The sequence below is a fragment of the Mustela lutreola genome, chromosome 6 (assembly GCF_030435805.1).
Source record: "Mustela lutreola isolate mMusLut2 chromosome 6, mMusLut2.pri, whole genome shotgun sequence".
NCBI lineage: Eukaryota > Metazoa > Chordata > Mammalia > Carnivora > Mustelidae > Mustela > Mustela lutreola.
Genome location: NC_081295.1, coordinates 156704326 through 156721617, shown reverse-complemented (window position 1 = coordinate 156721617; position 17292 = coordinate 156704326). Strand labels below are relative to the sequence as shown.

Genomic DNA, 17292 nt, shown 5'->3' with positions numbered 1-17292 from the left:
TTTTTTTTCCTGTTACCCCCAAGTCACAAGTATCTCATAAATTATGTTCCAGCCAGAAGGCTTTGCTGCTCCTGAAAATCGAGACAGGCAGTAGAAAAAACCTCAGAGGAAGACATGGAAAATCTGAGTAACAAAGGTACGTGAGAGTCAGATCTGAGTAAATATTGGCTGCATAAAACAATGTGAATGTCTTCTAGAGGAGAAAATGAACAAAGAATTCATATGGATGCAAACAAAGAATTTAGACGTCCCTCCAGACAGAGATGAATAAAATCCCATTTTTCTAATGTTAAGTCCTTTGTATTGTCTGGGAAAATGCTAAAATATCGGTATAAGAATTGTTTGGTCAGGACTATATGCGGTGATCTCTCGGCTCCCCATCAAAAGAAAATCAAAAAAATAACGTAGAACTATTCAATCAATACACAAGCAGACAAGACACAAAAGGGAAGCATAAGAGGACAGAATGATAAACACAGTGGGGTATACCAGAAGGGATGGAAAACCACACATCGTAGGATGTTCATTTTAACCTAAAACATACTCAGCAATCTGTGGATGGGGAGTGGGGCAGGAGGAAGCTTCTGGGGCGTGGTCGCAGCTCTATTTCCTGATCACACCGCGTGTTCCCCATGTGAGGAATCATTGCAGTGTGTGTTTAACTTCCACTTACCTCTTTGCATCCAGTTCATGAGAAAGACACAAGGAGAGAGTTAAAAAAACAAAAAAATTGGGGCGCCTGGGTGGCTAAGTTGCTTAAGCATCTGACTCTTATCCTGGCTCAGGTCATGATCTCTGGGTTGTGGGATAGGACCCCGTGTGGGGCTCCGTGCTGGGTGTGGAGCCTGCTTAAGATCCTCTCTCTCCTTCTGCCCACCGACCCCCTCCCTGCCCCCTGCCCCCCCCCCCATTTGTCTGGTGGTACTCTCTCTTTCTCTCTCTCTCTCTGGGGAAAAACCCCACAAAAGCCCTTCTAGTAACCAACTGGCCATATTTTTCCATTGGTTTCATTGTGAGCATATGTGTAGATGAGTAAAAATTGTGGCCTTTGTGGTGTCTGAGCAGCTCATTCAGGGCTGGCTTCCTGGGCAGGAGATGGGTTTTTCTAATCCTTTTTACCACTCCGAGCTCAAGTTTGGTTCCCATCCTGACCATTTGGATGATTCTCGCTCCAGGCCTTCAGGGATCACTTTCGGTGTCTGAGTGATGCCTGGGGCCCAGGAGCAGAGCCTCTGACAAGTCCCTTCTGGTCTGGTGCCACTCTCCTGCCACATTAAAAAACAAACCAAAACAAAACTGGCCTATTTTAATTTGTAAGAAAAAGCTTTTCCTAAATTAACAAGGCCAAGAGCAGAAGACCTTGCTCTGAAAAATACTATAACTGAGATCACCCATTATAGAGCATTTTAAGGGTTTTTGTTTGGTGCTGCCTGTCTTGTGCATCTGAGGAAAGTGTACACACACACACACACACACACACACTGCAACCTATACTGTCATTTGCTGAGGACTCTTTCTCAAAATCTGAATATCTGAAAGGCAGTTTCTTCCAGCCACGACCTCACCTTTGTAGCTGGCTTTGGACTTCAGTCTTCCAAATTATTTCTCAAATTATTATGATTATCATCATCATCATTATAAATTACACAATATTTAGTTTTAAAAGCAAAATGAATTGACAGAACTGATTAAAACAACAACAACAACAAAAGTCAAAATGAGTGCGGCATTTTTCTGCCCTAAACCCTCCCTACGCTGAATTCAGATGTCCCAGCTGCAACCCTCCCCTCGCTTTCAGGGGCCAGCTCTGTGACCTTGGCCCTGCACTCAATCTCTCCGTAAAACTTGGCCTCTCCAAGATATTTAACAAGTAGTGTCTTTGCATGATGGCCACTCGAGCACATGTGTGGCTACTGAATAATGCTGAAGTCTCATGTGTAGAGAATCCCTTCTTCTCAGTCCAGCAATAGTCATTATTTCTGCTTCTTCATTTTAAAGACTTTAGTAATGACATATGCTTCAATCATAGCAAAACGCAGGGGGAAAAAACCCCACAACCCTCAAACCTAATACTTTGGCATATCCACCCCCCCCCCGGACTTCCAAATATCCATAAAGCAAAACTGTACATAATCAAGGTCATATATTACATACAGTTTTAATCTGGCTCTTTTCCGTTAACATTCTATCATGCGCTTCTTCCCTGAGCTATCACAACCTCTTCCAAAATATTGTTTTCAATAGCCTTACAACATTCTTCCAGCCATAGATAACGTAAGTTATATACCCACCCCCTCCATTGTTGGAGATGTTTTAATTATGGTATTATTATAACTAAAAGTATCACAGAAGATTTTGCACACAAATAATTTCCTTTAGTTTGCATTATTTCCCTAGAAGAGTTCTCTCCGAAGTAAGTTTGCCGTGTGCAGGAAGTAGCCATTTGTGTGAGCTTCCTTGGTGGAATTGAGAAGCAGGACGAGAACAGGGACCTTGTTCCAAGCACAAGAGGAAGGAGATTTATTAGCGTCCTAGGGCTGCCCCAACAAATTACCATAGAGGGAGTGGCCTAAAACAACAGAAATTTCTCCTCTCACAGATCCAGACACCAGAAACCCGAATTCAAGGGGTCTGCAAGGTTAGCTGTTTCTAGAAGGTCTGAGGGAGGCTGTGTCAAGGCTTCCTCCCTGGCCTGCCTGGTGTTTGCGCCTGCCCTGCTCCCATCCCTGCGACCTTCTGCCATGGCCTTTGTCCCCGGCTGTCTGTTCGTGTGTCTCCAAATCTCCCCCCCTTATGAGGATACAGTCATTGGATTTAGGGCCCAACCCAATCCAGAATGACCTCGCTTTATCTTGATTGCATCAGCAAAGAGTGTTTTCAAGTCAAGTCTCATTCACAGGTGGGAGGGGGTAGGATTGCAGCGTTTCTTCCCGGGCGACCCACTTGAACCCACCAGGGGCGCAGCCCTCTTTACCGGCCCTCGATGAAAACATTGTGGGAGAGTTACCTGCTGGAGACACCGAGGGCCTCAGGCCTGGAAGGTGTCTCCGATTGTACCCGGAGGTCTGTCCGAGCCGGCTGTGACGGTGTTGCCATCAAGTACTTCAATTCCCAAGGCTCAACCCTGTGGCCCCTAAATCCTCCATTCAAAGAAGAACCCGGTTCTGTAGGGCGCCCCTGCATCAGGACGACGGGCGGGAAGGATCGGGTCAATGGGGTAGATTGAGTTGGCGGCGTTCACACCCCGCTGTGTGTGAGGCGCGGACAGTGTCCCGAGGCCGGAAACCCCGGGGTCGAGCTGCTTCGCCCCCATGCGCCGGGCTCGGGCTTCCCTCTCTGGGGAGGCGACCAGCGGGGACCTCCCCAGCGTCGCCTTCTGCTCCTCGACCCTCCCTGCCCCCGCCCAGCCCGCACCCCCGTCCCCGCCCGGCTTCAGCCCGCTCTTCCGCGGCGGGGCGGGTGCAGCCAGCCGAGATACCTGGGTCTTGGCGTTGAGCGCGGAAAGCGGACGCGGACCACTCCGGGTCCTTCCAGGCCGCTTCCAGGCACCGTCGGCATCCGCAGGTCCGAGGTCGCTGGGGACGCCACCTGCTCCGAGGTCCCTGCCTGCGGGCGGGCAGTCGGCGGTGACGGGGGCGGGAGTTCTGGGCACAGACGGTCCCCCGCGGCTCCCAGGGCTTCTCCGAATTCCACGCGCCCCGCCGAATTTGGATTTGCTTGTGCGCCACGCGTTTCACCCAGGACTGTCCCCTGAGTGGACGCAGGGGATTCCTCGCTCGCAGACTTAACAGTGACACGAACCGTCTCTCCGTCCTCCCGTTACAGCGTGATGTCGCGCCGCGGGGAGAGGTGCGCGCGTGCCTCTGAGGTGGCGCACCTTCTAAGTCGCTGACAAGGGGCACCTGCTAGCAGGTAGTCGTGGCCGAGTGGTTAAGGCGATGGACTTGAAATCCATTGGGGTCTCCCCGCGCAGGTTCGAATCCTGCCGGCTACGGTTTTACAAAGGCTCCTTCCTACCTTCTAGTCCCTGCTGGTCTCCCTCGGCGTTGCCAGTGACCTGTTTCTCTGGGTCAGGTTGGATCTGTTCCTCCAATTCCAAACACCGCAGTATCTCACTCAGGCTTTGACCCTCAGTGTTAAGTGGATGAGTGCCTCTGCGAGGGTGGGGAGGGCACCGAATATGATACCTGATTTGAGGAAGGCTGTTCCTTTTCCTCAATTATGGGTCACAGCCAACTTGGGTTCTTAGCATCAGCCAGGTCCCCATCCTCTCTGGGACTGGAGGTGTTTTCCTTGCTTCTATCTAGAACTCACGATGTATAACGCGGCATTTATTCTAACAACTATCTTTTTTTTTTTTTTTTTTTTTTTTTTTTGAATCCTCACTAGGTCCCAAGCACGGAGTTGGCATTATATGCATGACATCATTTAATTTAATCTCCAATATAACCCCATAGCAGAGGTGATATCAGTCCCATTTTACAGAATAAGAAACCGAAACTTGACTTGACCAACACTGCCCAGTAAAATGCTATGTAGACCAAAGAGCTTCTTAGGTGTGGTTGTGAGGTCACTTGTCACAGATACTGCAGGGAACACACTTCTTAAAAACCAGTGGTTAGTGACACAGTCCTGCTGTAGTTTATACACAGGAATGACTTTCATATCAGTTCCTACTTATCAGACATTACAGACGTATTTCCAAGTGCTTTATGTGTGTTAGCTTGTGTGATCACATTCATAAGAAATGAATACTATTATTACCCTTACTTTATAAATCTGGAAACTGACACCCACTGGAGGAAAATAACATGGCCAAGTTCACCCAGCTAGTAAGAGGACGGGGTGGGCTTGAACTCTCAGTTTGGGTCTATACCAGGGAACCAAAAGGTGGGGCGGGTGTAGGGTCAGACCAGGGGGGCTTTCATTGCTACTGTCTACAGCTGGAAATTAATGTTACTGCCTAACTCTTATTGAGATTTTTGCCTCCATAGATAAGTCTAAGTGGTCGGTCTGGAGTATGGGGTTGTTACCCCTTGTGTACTGAGTGTTCTGCTAGCCCAAGTTTGCAGAATGTCATTGGACAGCAATGAGGTGTTACCTGTTTTTGAGTGACAAGAAGTGATTGTTATTGTCACTTCATATGAATGATTAGTTTATAAAGAAGAGCAACACATCTATTCTGTCTTCTCAGCCTGAAAACTCCAGAGCCCAGGAGTGGGAACGCTTTGTTAAACCCAGGAAGTGGATTTAAGGCTGCCAAGCCCAGCAGTACTTCTGGTTTGAGACTAAAAGCAAAATCCTTGCATAGCCCCATACAAAACCCATCAGGGAAGCCTGCTGATTCTGGTAAACAGGGTGTATCAGACTTACTCAGCAAGAGAGGATCTTAGTCGGAGTCTCAGTGTCTCAAAGAGGGGGCTTTTGAGGCCAGGATTAGTCACAAGAGAATTTTAGAGCAGAAATTTCAGAAGGACATCTGTGGCAATGGTGATCAGAATATATAAACTTAGTAAATGACTGGGACAACCAGTGGTCTTATCTTCAGAACGTGAGTCCATGTGGAATTCCTCCATGATATTGCCATAAAAAAGCTACAAATAGAGGGGAATGCAAAGGAGGTGGGCTCAGGGAGCTTGTTTCGCCCATGGCGGCCAGTAGGCTTCATCCGCTGTGTGCTATCACACATGGTATCACGTCTGTTAAGTTTTGGTTTCGTTTCATTACTTGTCTGTTTTGGTCCAAAGATAGCTAGAAATGAGAGTCAAACAACACAGAATGTAAAGAAGTAGGATTTTAAAATAAAAAAATGAAAGTTCAGTTCGAGAAAACCTCCCAAATTGAATAGCACAGTTTCCTGCCAATAGTCACCGTGTTCGAGGTCTCCCTCTAGTACAACCTGGAAACTCCAGGGGAAGGTTCTCTGGTCCCTGCCCTCTCTTCATACGTTCTCCTGAAACATTAGGGACCAAGAACATTAATCTGGGGTTTTCTTTTTAATTGATTTTGGGGAAAAAATTTAAATTCAGAGTCTCAGTACTCTAATTTACATGCAAACGAAAGTGGAAAGAAAAGTTCCAGATAGGAACAGAGCTTTTGTTTATAGGAAAACAAAACAACACACATCCTTGAGAACACTTGGTATATTGCCTGCCTTTTGTTAGTGTAACCTTTCAAATAGGAAAATAGTTGTGACGGTTAGTTTTATGTGCCAGCCTGGTGGGCCACAGTGCCCAGATAAGTGGTCAGTTGTCTTTCTGTGTTTCTGTGATGTTTCCGTGAGGGTGTTTTGGGAGATTATGAAATTTGGATTGATGGACTTTGAGTCAAGGAGACTGCCTTCCACAATCTGGGTGGGCATCAATAAAACAAAAGGCTGATAACCCCCCAACCCAGCAGGGGGGAATTCTGTCCACAGGTGGTTTTCAGGCTTGAATTACAGTGCTGGCTCTTCCTGGGTCCCTGGCCTGCTGCCCCCTGGGCGATTTTGGACTTACTACAACTCCCATAATCTTGTGAGCCAATTCTTTAAGATAAAGCTCCATACACACCCACATCCCACTGGTTCTCTCTCTGGAGAACTGAGGAATACAGTAGTGGAATCAAATTGTTTTACTTTTCACTTTTTCTGGTGACTGATGAAGATCACCTTTCTTATGTTTATTGGTTCTTTTGATATCCTTTTTTCTGAAAGACATGTTGAACTTTTCTGCCCATTTTTCTCTTGGATTGTCTATTTCATACTCATTTTCCTTATTCACATCCAGGTGGACCTGTACAGGTCGAGAGGCTAGCTAAGCTACTCCAGGTGTGGCTGCCGTGGCATCCACTTTCCGTGGCCTGCAGGGAGCATCAGGAACGCCTGGACCTCCTATAAGGGCCATGTGGAACAGCCCACAGAGTCACCAGCAAATGTCAGGTCCTGTTAGGACTTCCCCAACCCCCCTGTGATCAGCAGTGTTCCCTGTCTCCCAGGACCATGACCTTGTGCTGTCCTTAGATTAGACCCCCGTGAAGCTCCCCCAAACCCCTCTTGTGGTCCGGATTGACTAATCCAGCCTTAGCCCCGGAGCTGCCCAAGCTCTTCGCCCATGCACCCCAATGACGGCAGATTCCAGGGTCTCATTGCTCTGTTCCCTGCCTTGACCTCCCCCTGCGCCGCCTTAAAGACTGCTGTGCACTTCCTCCAAGACCCGTGAGTCATGAACTTCTCTAGTGTGATCTCTCCCGTGGTCTGCTGTTTTGTTATTTTAACTCACTATCCGCCATCTCCTGCTCTACCTAACAAACGTTAACGTAACAGTGTCCTGATGACGTCTGCACAGCTCCCTGAATCCTGGAGCCAGCCTTCGGTGGGGCAAGTGTCACGGGAGGGGAGAGGTGGGCGGAAGCCGGGAAGGGCGCCCTGGGGTCCCGGTCGCCTGCGCCTCAGCACCCCAGACCCACCGCTCACGGTCCCCACCAGCGCGCGCCCCGCAGCTGTCAGATGAAGGGGCGAAGGAGGACAGTATTTGATCCGAAGCCGTGCGGCCCTGATGGTCAGGAATTCTAAAATGATCGCGAGGACACAAAAGCGACAAGCGTGCTCCCCGTCGGGGAATCGAACCCCGGTCTCCCGCGTGACAGGCGGGGATACTCACCACTATACTAACGAGGAGAACGTGGTGGCTACGTCTTAAAGACGCCTCATAAAGGGAACTGCAGGGCGCCCTCCCGTGCTCTGCTCGCGCTGAGGCCCGCTCACCCGCGTGTGCGCCCCCGGGGCTGCCCGTCCTCACCCCACGGCTCCCGCCTCCCCGCAGGGTGTCTCGGCCAGATCGGCGTCCGGCGCGCGCAGGCCACCGAGGCCGGGGAACCAGCGCCTCCGAGCGCTCTGCTCCCGGGCCTTGCCGCGCAGGAAAACCCCCGCAGATCTCCCCGCCGGGCGTCCCCCAGGCCCCTGCCCCCGGCCGCGTTCTCCGCTCCTTCGAGTTGGTAAAAGTGACGCCCCCTGGCGGTGCAGCTCTGGCCCGCCGGCCCCCCATCTCCCCCGGGGGCATTTAATCCAGCCCAAAAAGAGAGCTCCGTAGTCGGCAGGATTCGAACCTGCGCGGGGAGACCCCAATGGATTTCTAGTCCATCGCCTTAACCACTCGGCCACGACTACGCGGCGCTCGGGCGCTTTTTCCAGTGGCGGATGACAAAGAACGCAGGCAGGAGCCCTGCCCGCCGCGCCGGAAAGCAAACCGAGAACGGGACACGGACCTCCAGTAAGACGGGGTTTGTGGTTCTCATTTTAAAAGTCCAACCTCTCGCGCCGCCGGCGCAGTCGGGAGCCCGGGGACGCGAGTCCTCACCGCGTGAGCACCCGCGTTTCAAGCCAGCAGGTCAGTCCCGCAAAGCCTGCGCCCGCGCGGGGCCGCCCTGGGGCTGCGCGCGGGTCTGAGCCGGGCTCCCGCGTGTGCGCTCCAAGAACCACTTGGCTTTCTCCCCCGAGCCGGCCCTCGCTTCCAGCCCCCGCGGGCCCATGCGAGTGGGAGGTGAGGCAGCTCGTGTGAGGTCACCACTTTGACCGAGGTCCCGGCAGGGGCAGCTAGTGATGCTCCTGGTTAGAGGGTCCGCTGCAGCGCGCTCTGCAACGCGGGGAGAGAGAGGCGGTAACGTGCTCATCATTAAGGCGTTAGTAAGATGCTATTCCCATCACAGGGTACCACGGAGCCCTGGAAGAGTTAGATCTTCATCGTTTTACTCGGAAAATGTGCGTGAACCTTAATGCACAAAACAACAAATACAAATAGTCCCTTTTATATAAAATGAAACTCCAAATTACACAAGCCCATTTTAAAAAAATCTGATGGGATACTCACCAAGCTAACAGGAACGCAAACAAGTGGAATGGAAGCGACGGATAAAAATATCTCATGCAATTACTTTTGAATTCTTTAAAATTTTCATAATAGTTCTTGCTTTCTGCATCGTTTATATAATTGGAAAATATAAAAATGGAAAAGCAGGGTTAAATCAATATGCCACTACATACCCTTACATTAGAAAACTGGATGTGTCAACAAAAAGCTGAAAACTAACTTCCCGTGGGTGTTGGAATCATAGCTACTTCTTGTTTACTTTCTTCAGCTTTTCTCTTTCAAATTTGGAGGAAAAGTATAGTATTTCTTTGTATTTGGACATAAGGTGCCTCACAATTCCTTTTAAGTTATAGGATGGTTCTACACAACTTGTCATCTGTTTGAAGAAACAAGGAGTGCTGTGGCATGGAAATTGATCTCGTAAAAAAAAAATTATCTGGTATCTACCAACTCTGTATTTCACATTTTAGAAAGTGACTTTTGATTCATAACCTCATTAAACCCTCAGAACAGTTCCATGAAGTGCCACGAACCTCGTTTACAAACAGAAACATGTGCAGAGAAGTTCATCAATTCACAGGGCTACTGAGTGTTGGAAGAAAGGGCCTTAGTTCCCATGTTTCCTTAGGGACAGGGAAAATGACTCCCTCGAGAACTGAAAAGCAATAGACACTTTTTGCTACCCATGGATAAGCCCACTTGGTCATGGCTCATCATCTTTTTTGGAAATTACTTGATTTGATTTGCTAAAATTTGTTAAGAATACTTGCAACTCTTTTCATGGGGAACATGGGTCTGTGATTTTTTTTTTCCTCAACTCTTATTTGATTTTGTTATCAGGGTAGTGTTGACCTCCCAAAATGAATAGGAAAGTGTTCCCTCTTAGTTTTTGGAAAAGTTGATGTAGATCTGGTGTTCTTCCTTCTTTAAAGGTTTGGTAGAATTCACCAATAAAGCCATCTTTATTGGCCTGGATTTTCCTTTTCTTTCAAGGTTTTATTTATTTGAGAGAGAGAGCGTGTGAGCATGAGAGCGGGAAGGTCAGAGGAAGAAGCACACCTGACCTCCGCCGGATGTGGGACTCAATCCTGGGACTCCAGGATCGTGACCTGAGCCATCCAGGTGCCCTGGCCTGGACTTTTCTTTGTGAGAAGGTTTTAAATTACAAATTCTGTTTTCCTTGTTTGTGTATTTATTTAGTTTTAAAGATTTTATTTATTTATTTAAAGCCCGCCCGAACCGGTAGAGGGGTAGAGGAAGAGGGAGATGGAGAATCTCAAGCAGATTCCACACTCTGCGGACAGAGCCCAAATCCAGGCTCATCCCAGGACCCTGAAACCATGACCTGAGCTGAAACCAAAAGTTGGATGCTTAACTATTTTAAGTAGATATATGACAATTTAGATTCTCTATTTTTTCATGAGTGAGCTGTAGTCTGTGTTTTTTGAGAAATGGATCCATTTCATCTAATTTGTCACATTAATGGACATAATATTATTCATTATTCTTTGATTGTAGAATCTGGGCACGTGCTCCCTCTTCTTTGCTGATATTGGTAATATGTGACTCTTTTTTTCCTGATCAGTCTGACCAGAGATTTGTCAATATCATTCAACTTATAAAATAACCACACTTTGGGTTTCATTGATTTTTGTCTTTTTTCTGTTTTCTTTAATTAATTATTACTTTTCTGTTTAGTATTTCTTTTCTTCTGCTTATTTCATGTTTAACTTGCTGTGCTTTTTTTTCTACTTTCCTTTTTTCATTAGGTATTTTCATTCCAGTATTGTTAACACACAATGTTATATTAGTTTCAGGTATTATTAGATATTAGATATTATTAAAAAATAATATCTTAAGGTGGAAGTATAATTAATTTATTCATGAACTTTGTTCTTTTATAATATAAATATTTCTTGCTATAAATTGCTTTCTATTCAGAACTTCAGCTGCAGACACTTTGTTATATTTTACCTTTATTTTCTTAATAAAAAACATATTTTCCTTGTGATATATTATTTGGCTTGTGGGTTTTTAGAAGTATTTTCTTTAACTTCTGGTATTGATTTGTGGTTTAATTCCATCGTGGTCAGAGAATATATTTTCTATTATTTCATTCCTTTTAAACTTAAGATTTGTTATCTTAGTAAGTATTCAATGTTACTTGAAACTTGAAAATAATGTATTCTGCTGTTGTTGGGTAGAGTGTTGTATAAATATTAACTAGGTCAAGTTCATTGATAATGTTGTTTAAATCTTGTATATTCTTACTGATTTTACTGACTAGTTGTTCTATCAGTTACTGAAAGAGAAGTGTTAAAATCTCCAACTGGGGGTCCCTGGGTGGCTCAGTGGGTTAAGCCTCTGCCTTCACTCGGGTCATGATCTCTGGGGGTCCCTGGGTGGCTCAGTGGGTTAAGCCTCTTCCTTCACTCGGGTCATGATCTCAGGGTCCTGGGATTGAGCCCCACGTCGGGCTCTCTGCTCAGCGGGGAGCCTGCTTCCCCCTTCTCTCTATGCCTGTCTCTCTGCCTATCTATGATCTCTGTCTGTCAAATAAATAAAAAAAATATTAAAAAAATAAAATAAAATCTCCAACTGTATTTGAATAATTTTTCTATTTCTCTTAGTTTATCACATTTTGCTACATGTATTTTGAAACTCTGTGATAAAGTGCATACATAGGTAGGATTATTATGTCTTTTTGACGTATTCATTCCTGTATCATTATGAAATGTCCCTCTTGATCTGTTTTCAGGCCTTAAGGTGGCTTGATTCTTTTCTCATTTGTTTTCCTTCTCCTGGGTATCAGAGTTAGTCACTGTCTGAGGATGTCTACTGTCGGAAGAGCATGACTCTGCTATACTTTATTCAGTTTTTTAGTCTAAGGTGGAAGAGTAAGTCTGGTCCCAGTTGTTTCACTGTGGTGAAAAACAAATCCTGGCACTCGTCATTTTAAATCCACCAATCTGACTTTATTTTTAAAGATTTATTTATTTATTTTAGAGAGAGTGGCAGGAGGGGTAGAGGAGAGGGAGAGAGAGAATCTCAAGCAGACTCCATGCTGAGCACAGAGCCCCATGCAGGGCTTCACCCCCTGACCCCAAGATCATGAGCTGAGCCGAAACCAAACCAAGAGTCGCGGCCCAACTGACTGAGCCACCCAGGTACCCCCCAGCCCCCACCACCAAACTGACTTTAAATCTTGGTGGGACATCATCCTTTCCTTTTTATTCATCCTTTTCTTCCACGACTGTCTTCTTGAATACAGACATTTCTGTAGCTACTTTTATTCCTGGTCAACCCTGTGAGAAGTAACACTTGGAACAAGTCCATGAACGAGGAATTGCAGTCAGCGTTCAAGGACAGAAGCAGAACCGCGAAGATGGTTACATACATTCACATATATACATATATATATATATATATATATATATATATATATTCATATACATATTTGAGAGATTTATGGAAGTTGGCTAAGTAGTCTACATATACATGCTGACATGTCGTGGCTCAGACTCCAGGGGGCAGTGTGATCCGGAAGGGGAGAAGGACATAAAGTGGGGAAGATTAGAGCAAGCGGGAACCCACAGGCATGAAGGGGAGCCCCACAGGAGGACTGAAATCTGTGTCACTTCGGTGCACGTGTCCTCCAGAAGCCAGGGCCTTTCATTTAGAGCTAAACACACACATTTATCAGGGTAAGAGGAGGCCGAAGGAGGATCCAGGGGAGGTGGGGCAGTGGCAAGGCCAAGTGCCACCTCCTGAGGAGGTCAGTCAGCAGAGGAATTGGAATGAGCTGCTACTTGACTTCTCCCCCCTCCAAGAATGTCTCTTGGGGACCGTCCAGTCAGAAACATCTAAAAAAGGGAATTCTGGGGAACATAGTTCAACCTGGCCAAGTTGCTATAGATATCAAGATAATGTTTTGGTATTTACCTATATAATAATCAATATTCTGTCTTGATTACTGTAGATTTATAAGTAACTACATATATCTTGATATATCTATCTTGTACCAGTCTTCAAACTTTGCTATCTTTTTCAATAGCTTCTTGTTTTTTTAAGTTGCTACACATTTTCATATGTATGAGACAGTGAGTTAATTTCCATAAGATACATATTTGGAGGATGATAAGGATTTTATTGAATCTATCGATCAATTTGGAAATAGTTGCCATCTTGATAAAATTGAGTCTTTCAAAAAAAATTGAGTCTTTCAAAACATAAACATAGTATTTCCCTCCATTTAATTTCTACCAGCAATATTTTGTGGTTTTTAATGCAGATTCTTGCACATCTTTTGTTAGCTTTATTCCTAGATGTTTAAGGTTTGGCTGCAAATGAAATATTTGAATTTTAATTTCCACTTGTTTTACATGTATGCATTTTATATATGCTCTATAATGAAGGAAGAAACAGAAACAAATAATGTTTAATCTTAGCTGAAAGTGGGATCTTCATGTTACTTCAAATGTGAACCAGAGGGATTGAAGAAATAATTGAATGCATACCCCTGCTGCACAAGAACATTCATTCACACTTTACCCACTAACATCTAAATAACATAATTTTAATAATGTTCAAATTAAAGGGTTGATTAAAATTTCAGGTTTATTTTTGTCCTAGAATGTGTTTCTTGATTATGAACTTGGATGGTGAACTCATTGAAAGGCTGATGTTGGGGCACCTGGGTGGCTCAGTCGGTTAGGTGTCTGCTTTCAGCTCAGGTTATGATCCCAGGACGGAGTCCCTTTGCAGGCTCCCTGCTCATCAGTGAGCCTGCTTCTCCTTCCACCCCTCCCTCTGTTCAAGCTCTCGCTCTGGCTCTTAAATAAATAAATAAAATCTTAGGGGAAAAGAAAAAAAAAAAAGCTGATGTAACACTCAGTCATTCAATGCACTTCTCATTTTTTTCCTGATACAAAATCATGGGACCCCAGAATGATTTGATTATATTCGCCCTTCAATCATGCAAGAAACTGCTGTGTGATACTTCTTTCTTGTGCCTTTATCCTGAATATCAGTCATTATTAAAAGTAATGTGTATGTTTCTTTGTTTACTATAGAATTCTGCATACTATTCTTTCATCAGGTATAAATTCATGTTTAATAATGTCCTCAACACCTATGTTACATCTAATGTTCAAATTGTGCTTGGGTTTTTATCTCAGTGAGCGTTATTTTTTAAATTAAGTGATCTATTGGTTTTTCTTCTTTCAACTTTTTATTTTGACCTAATTTCTAATTTATGGAGCAGTTGCAGGAATAGTACAAAGACGTTTCATAAAGCGTTCACCTGTATTCACCAAATGTTGACAATTTACGACATGTGCCTTAATTTTTCAACGGCTATATTGAAATTTACATCCATATAATTTTTTTCCTTAGGTATTGAAATTGAGTTTCAGACAAGATGTCCCTTTAGCCTTATTACTTCAGTGTTTTCTGAAAACAGGAACTTCTCTTTCCTAACCACAGAGCAATTATGAGACCAGGATTAAAATTCTTACTAAATCTACAGATCTTGTTAATGTTTTGCTAATTGTACAGCAATTTTATCTCAGGAAAAACTGGATTGCATCCAGTTGTCCTGTCTCTTTAGTCCTTGAATCTGGAAGAGCTCCCCATTCTTTGTCTCCTGTTATATTTATTTTTTGTTTGCTTGTTTGTTAACCTACTTGACAGGGAGAGAGCACTGGTAGGGGATGACGGAGAAGCGGGGGTGGGGATGGGGGGCTCAGTCAGTCAGGTGACCCTGAGATCACGACCTGAACCAAAGGCAGACGCCCAACTGACTGAGCCACCCAGGCGCCACTGCTTCGCCATGGAAAAAACAATTTGGTCACGTATTTTGGAGAATGCACCTCAAACTTGAATTTGTCTTATGTTTCCTGAGAGTCTAATTCAGATTATGGGCTTTTAGCAGAAGGCCACACAAATGAGGCGGTACCGTCGCAGACCATCCTTGGGAGGTGCGCGATGTTGATTGTTGATACTGGAGAAGCTGACTGTGGTCAGTCGACGCACGTGGTGCGAGGCTCTCCACCGTCAGACCACGATTCTGCTTTTGTAGTGCTCATCATGATTTATGGATTTCGCTTCTTTTTCGTTACATTTGATTGTCTAGAAAGAAAATAAGGTCAAGGAAGAAGAAAGGGAATATCTGACTGGGAGAACAAGCACGGTTTGTCGGAGCCACGAGATTGCACGGAAGCGCCATCAGGCCCCCCGGGAAGGGACGTGGGCGCCCGGGGGCCGCGAGGCGGGGCCGTGTCCCGGGCGGTGTGGCCTGACCGCGGGGTGGCTCTGTGGCTGGAGGTTAGCCCCCGCACCTCGGCGGGGACTCCTGCACACTCAGCCCCACGTGGGGGCTCGCGGAGCTGACGTTTCAAGTGACAGCCGTGTGCTCGCCACAGGGCGCGCGTGGGGAAGAAAATCCGGGTGGGCTTTCAAGGGCAGCGGGGAGGCGGCATCGCCGAGCCCCGCGTTTCGCTCGAAGAAAAACTGGGTTGCTGGGCTTTCTTCTTTAGTTTCGTGTTTCGTTTTTGGCCCATGAAGGTAATTGCTAAAACAAACAAACAAAAAACACGGCAGGACAGGCGATTCGGGGCCGCAAAGTTACAAGTGAGGGACCGAGCAGGGCCCTCGGTCACCGGCATCCCCCTGCCGGGGCGGGAGCGGCCGGCGAGCTCCCCCCGGGGCAGCCTCAGGGCGGTGGGAGAAAAACACGTGCCTCAGTCGGCAGGACTTGAACCTGCGCGCGGAGCCCCCAGGGGATCTCGAGCCCGCGCCCTTAACCGCTCGGCCACGACCACCCGCAGGTGGGAGCCGCGCACACCCGCTGCCGGAGCTCCCGGCCCGCGCCGCGCCCGTCTCTGTGGGGGGGAAAGCGCCGGCCCCCGGCACCCCCGGGACTCCTGGCACCCCCGGCACACGAGAGCACCGACGCCACCAGCAGTCCCGGGTGAGTTCAGGCGTCCCCTGCGCGCTCTGGGGCCGGCCCCGCGCGCCGCCTTCCGAGCGCAATTCCCCGGCGGCCCCAGGGCCCTGAGGTCTCCTTCGGCGCCAACACCCCTTTCTGGCTGACCCCGCGCGCGGCGGGCTCCGTGGGGCGACCGGGGGTGACTCCGACCGGGTTTCCGGTTGGGGACGGCTCGGGAGGGCTCCGGGCGGGCCCCAGTGGGGCTTCCGGCGGGGGAGGGGGCGGGCGGGCTCCGGGCGGGCTCCGGGCGGGCTCCGGGCGGGCGGTGGGGTGGGGGTGGGGGCTCCGGACCGGCACTAGGTGGGGCACTGCTTCCGCCGCTTTGCGTCCGGGACGGGGGGGGGACACCCCCCTCCCCTGCATATTGCTACGCCTCATTTTTTGTCTTTGTTTTCTTTGAATGTCAGTTTTTGAGGCAAAGATAAATAGGAGGTGGGGGACAGAGGTGTAGAGCAGGGTGAAGGGGGTGGGAGGGAAATGAAGAGCGAGCCCTCGCCTACTGACGTGAAATCAACTCTGAGGTGCCCCCAGTTTAATGGAGGGGAGTCTGGCCCGACGGGAGTATTAAGCCGAGTTTGGGGTAAAGGAGCTGAGCAGTTTATTGTTCCAACGTTTGCTCTCGAACTGCGTATCAATCACATAATCACTCTTTAAAAAGCAGGACTGAGTGCAACTTAAAACAGAAGTTGGGAGAGAGATGTTGCCAGAGTAAGTTAGATCGTGACTCTGCTGCTGGGTCTGTGGCGTCCGTCGGATGCGGTGGGGGCCCCCAGATGTGGGGGACGATCAGGTGGAAGTCGGTGGCCGGGCAAGCGGGGAAAGGATTCACCTGAGGCAGAACAAGGGGAATAGAAATTTACTGATAACATGGCGGGGGAGCGGGGGGCGCGGAGCCTGGCTGCACGGAGGCGGTGGGGGCTCGTAATTCACGGTGCACCAGTGAGGGGTGCCTGGCTGGCTCAGTTAAGCTCACTGGGCTCTTGATCTCAGCTCAGGTCATGATCTCAGGGTCTTGAGATGGAAAGGGGGCTCCGAGAGAGGATCTGCCCCCTGCCCCCCACCACCCTCGTGTGCACTCGCTCGCTCGCTCTCTTAAGTTAAATTTTAAAAATGGGAACGTGAGGAGGTATGGGGATATATGGAATTTTCCCTTGTTGAAACGTCCTGGGTTGTAAGTAGCGCATTGGTCAGCTGGGGCTTATGGGAATTTCTAAGCGGGTCACGGGATGGGCGGCTCCGCACAGGTGATGGCCGTGGGCACTTGTGCCTTCATCAAGTTCCCATTGCTCAAACCTGTTGTCTACGGTCTGCACGTTTGTAACAAGCCTACAGCATTTTAAGTAAATTCCTTTAGAACTCTAGTTTGAAGGAAGTTCAATGCCTAAGAAATAACAGAAAAGAAACATTTCAAGCTTTCAGAAACCACAGGGGGAGAAAACATGGCTGCAATCAATATGT

At 47.5% G+C, this 17292-nt stretch overlaps 3 non-coding genes across 3 annotated transcripts; 1 reads left to right on the top strand and 2 right to left on the bottom strand.

The window, feature by feature from the left end:
• The first annotated feature begins 3912 nt into the window (after positions 1–3912).
• Positions 3913–3994, top strand: TRNAS-UGA (transfer RNA serine (anticodon UGA)). The gene has a single exon. It is a non-coding gene; the product is annotated as a tRNA-Ser (tRNA).
• Positions 3995–7585: 3591 nt separating this feature from the next.
• TRNAD-GUC (transfer RNA aspartic acid (anticodon GUC)) lies at positions 7586–7657 on the bottom strand. The gene has a single exon. It is a non-coding gene; the product is annotated as a tRNA-Asp (tRNA).
• Positions 7658–8064: 407 nt separating this feature from the next.
• Positions 8065–8146, bottom strand: TRNAS-AGA (transfer RNA serine (anticodon AGA)). Its single transcript has one exon. It is a non-coding gene; the product is annotated as a tRNA-Ser (tRNA).
• Positions 8147–17292: the final 9146 nt, after the last annotated feature.